Consider the following 4,595-nt stretch of genomic DNA (forward strand, 5'->3'; position numbering starts at 1 on the left):
AGCAGAAAGATCCCAGGTTAGTTCTGAATTGCATAATGGATTGGCAGAGAATGTTTCTTTCCATATTTGTCTCAACATAAGTAGAAATATTAAGATTGTACTAAATGTGTACTACAGGTGAAAAAGCATCCAAACATCTCAAACCAGGTGTCTGCAGAGCCGTCAAATTTGAGACTATCCAAATCACCCAACAGGAAAACACCCATGAAGAAAGGTGGTGAAATACTATTGAAATAATGTGGATATTCTCAAAGCATTACAATAGTTTATGTAAAAATATGATGCATTTTCTTTGAGTAATATTTATTTATTTATTTTACTTGCCTTTAAGGCAAGTTAAAGGTGAAGATGGTATTTCCCAAGAGGAGGAGTGCTGAGACCTCAAAGAGTGTCCAGTATTCACAAACAGTTTTATCAGTGCCTTCATCAACTTTCATGTCAAAACAGCAAGAGATCAATCTTACTATACATTCTCCAGAAACTGAACATGTCTCACAATCCAAAGTGGAGTCAAATTCAGATTGGAAAAGCTCAACCAAAGATTTGACTTGTTTTGGAAGTCAAGACTTGCAGCCATGGCAACAAAGCACACAATGTAGTGTCAAGGAGACTTTAACATGGAATGCAAACTTTATTCTCTGATCTGTACATACATTTTTTGATGAAGGCATGTATGTTGAAATTGCTGATCATTTTGTTACTTCTAAATAGCGCTGACCCTGAGAAGACATTTGAGGGTGTTTCTCACACAGTGTTTTCTTATGTATTGGTGCCAGTATTTGATGAGACTGCAGAGAGCAGCCTCAACAAAGAGGCCTTATTGGTTGGTGTTAAAGACTGCCATGAGACACCATCTCAAGATGCAGTCAAAGTATGTGTTCTTGTGTTTTGACAGGTCATTCATGATTGAGTACTTTTTCTCTTAAAAATTTTAGTACAACTATAAATGGTTTATTGAGAGTCTATCAAACTGCCACAGGTTGTGAAGTCAACAGATATCGTGAGACCAACAAGTACTCAAAGAGAGGAGTCAACTGCAGGTCAGTCTGTGTCAGTGGAGAAGAAAGAACCTTACTGTAGAGGAGGTTAGAATGTACATTGTTGAATCATTTTAATTATATGAATCTATTTTAAATGCAATAAAACATTGGTGTGGTTAAAAATATCGATTTTCTGATTAATAGCAATCTTTATTTTAATGATCTCGATAGCAATTCTTAAATCCCAAGATCGATCTTTTACTCTGTGCAACCCTTCACTACAGTGAGAGGAAATCACTTGCATTTGCAACCAAAATTCGTGCTATGTGACTAAAGTGAATATATTTGGCAACTGGATGGTAAATGTTTACATTTCACTCACCAGTAATTCTGTAGTTTAGTTGTGGAGTATTCAGCAGCAAAATCCTTTCACTGCATGTTGAGAGTAAAAATTGTTACGTGTAATACTTCCAAAGAAGAGATCCACACAGCCCTTTTGTCACTGAATAACGTCTCTTTTAATAGCCTTTCTGTTCTTTACAGTTAATTGTTGATAAAAAAAATAAATAAAAACATTTAATTCTAATCAAGCATAACATAGATGAGGTAAAGCCATTCAAGTCTTCTCTCTTTAACATGCACTCATCTACAGACACTCTTTACAGAAATGCCAGTTTTTGTTGAAGAGACCGTACCAGTTTTAGCACATGTTCAACAAATCAGTGTAAATACATGTAAATAGTACAAATTGTGCAATTAAACAATAAATATGTAACAAAACAAATAATAATATCTTATTTATTGATTGAATACATTGATTTGTTCATTTATAATAAGCCGAAATGTGAACAAAATGATGAAAGTAATAAAATATAATTAATCGATTACATTTTCAATCAAATGTATTACCTGTCATGCCACTTAATTAATACAATTAATCACAATTAATTGCATATGCCAAAATTAGCTTGGGAGAGTCCCAAAAATAAAAATAATTCAATATATATAATACATGATAATTCAAACAATTATACATTTATATTGAGTAAAGCATTGATTAGACAAAAAGTGGCTATATTCAATCAAGTCACTATACTATTGTTTGTTTTATATCAATATCATTGAACATAAGCCTACAGTCAACAGCAATAATTTTTGCAATTGCATTCGTCTAACAGTCACATTCTCACAGGATGCATTCTTGCGCTCCGTCTGTGCTGTTTTTAATTGCTTATCTATGTACATACTCTATGTGTCAGATGGATGCTTTTGGAGGGTCTCACTGGTTTTCAGCATCATAAATGGCACATTTTAGGAACCTGTTTAAAGTTAAAAGTAGTTTGAAAATAGCATCTTGGGGCCTGGGTAGCTCAGCATGTAAAGACGCTGACTACCACACCTGGAGTTGCAAGTTGGAATCCAGGGCGTGCTGAGTGACTCCAGTCAGGCTTCCTAAGCAACCAATTGGCCCGCTAGCTAGGGTGAGTAGAGTCACATTGGGTTAACCTCCTCATGGTCGCTATAATTTGGTTCTCGCTTTCGGTGGAGTGCGTGGTGAGTTGTGCGTGGATGCCGCAGAGAACAGCGTGAAGCCTCCACACGCGCTAGGTTTCCGCGGTAACGTGCTCAACAAGCCACGTGATAAGATGCGCGGATTGACGGTCTCAGACGCGGAGGCAACTGAGATTCATCCTCCGCCACCCGGATTGAGGCGAGTCACTACACCACCATGAGTACTTAGAGCACATTGGGAATTGGGCATGCCAAATTGGGGAGAAAAGAGGAGAAAATCCCCCGCCCCAAAAAAAGAAAATAGCATCTCAACACCTATGCATTCTTTTGTGCTTCATCCAGCTGTCATGAATGTGACTGGCTGTCCTGTGTGACCGGCTCTCATTCTGTGGCTGCACTGCTTGTAAGGTTTGATGAGGCACAATGAATGCCCACTGCTGATGCGGTTCATAAAAACATGAAGTTACATGTACTTCAAGCACGAATAGCTCCGATGGTAGGAATATACTAAGGCTATTTTTATTGTGGAATTTACGTACGGGTCAGGAGGCATGATTAATTGCGTAATTTTTTTTACCGTATTATTTTTATATAATTAACTGCACTATATTAACATGTTAAGTTGACAGCCCTAGTGTTGTTTTTTAACAGTTAACAGCAGGGGCGGTTCTAGACCATTTTTGACTGGGGGGGCCAGGGTGGGGCCGGGTGTGCCTGTAGGGGAGCAACTCTATTATACCTTAAATGTCCCCTGTACACATATAAAACATAATTTGCTGTTTTAATATTTGCGGACATGCAACTTTTTAAAGACAAGCAAAGATTCACCAAATTAAAGTTTTACCCACAAACTTTAAGCCATGTTGCCATGCTGTTCTTTAGAGTGACAAAGGCACTAAAATTCTTGAGTAAAATAGTAGGCTACATCAAGATTTTAGGTTAGAATTTAATCAGTAGGCTATAATCAGCATGTACAGGTATTGTAAATGGTCACCATTTCCTTTAAAATACTTCTAGGAATTTTTAATCACATTTTTAAATTCACTAGTTCATTTTAAATGGTCCAATGTAACAAGGGAATTTTTAAATGTATCTATCTCAATTACTATGAATTTTAAAAAATTGCATGCAGCGTAAGTGACCAATAAGATGGCTTTAATGTGTTTTTTGTCATTTTTAATCATTATTGTCTGTCAGTGTCTATGCACATTTATTGAGCGTGCTTGGTGTGTGCCTCTTATTAGAGAATGCGGTTGCTAATATTATGCTCAATTCTCCGTTACTGAGCACAAGTGTGCCTCTCCCTTGTGATTGGTGCGCCACACGTTTAGTATTTGATTGATAAATGGTGTTTATAAAGAGGACGTTGTGTTTGTTATCTTCCTTGTAAACTATTTATTAGTGCTCTTGCATTTCATTTGCAAGAGAAGCAGCAGGATCATCTCTGCAGATTTGTTCTCTCTCTCCCAATTAGTTGCGCGTTTGCTTTTTATTCTTGTGCCTGTACCCAACAGTACCAATATTAATCTGCATATATTGTTAGGTTGAAGTGCGTTGATTTGGTGAGGTTAGTGTATAAGAGCCTTTCTCACTGAAGGTAAAGCATTTATTTGGGCTTTAGTGGGATGGTTTGTAAGGGTTCCAATTTTTATGTTTTTAAGTGTATTCATAATAAATTTGCCATTGCAGGTGCAGTGTGGCCCTGTATAATGCTAGCTGCTGTTTCTTCATACCTGTTTCTTTACATTTGTTCCTACATGCTGTTTCATCAGTCGCTTTGTTTGTTTTGCCAAACTTACTGCACTACATTTGTCTGCATTGTACAGTGTAAAACATTCAATTAAAGACAGTTGAAAAAAATACCTCATTATAAATGACATATCTAAGTGTTTACTGTATGTTGTTCCAGAAATGAAAACCTGATAGATTCAAAAAATATTTTATAATGAAAGCTTGCCAAATAAGAGCGATCTCTAATGAGTTGGTCTCTGGCACATTCAGTAAGGCAGAAAATCAGATCCAGATCGGGTTTCATGATAATAACATGAGAAATTGCACTATAAAAGTAAACTAACTTACACTTATATTTACACCAGCACGTAC

This window comes from Myxocyprinus asiaticus, chromosome 4 (genome assembly GCF_019703515.2).
Source record: "Myxocyprinus asiaticus isolate MX2 ecotype Aquarium Trade chromosome 4, UBuf_Myxa_2, whole genome shotgun sequence".
Classification (NCBI taxonomy): Eukaryota; Metazoa; Chordata; class Actinopteri; order Cypriniformes; family Catostomidae; genus Myxocyprinus; species Myxocyprinus asiaticus.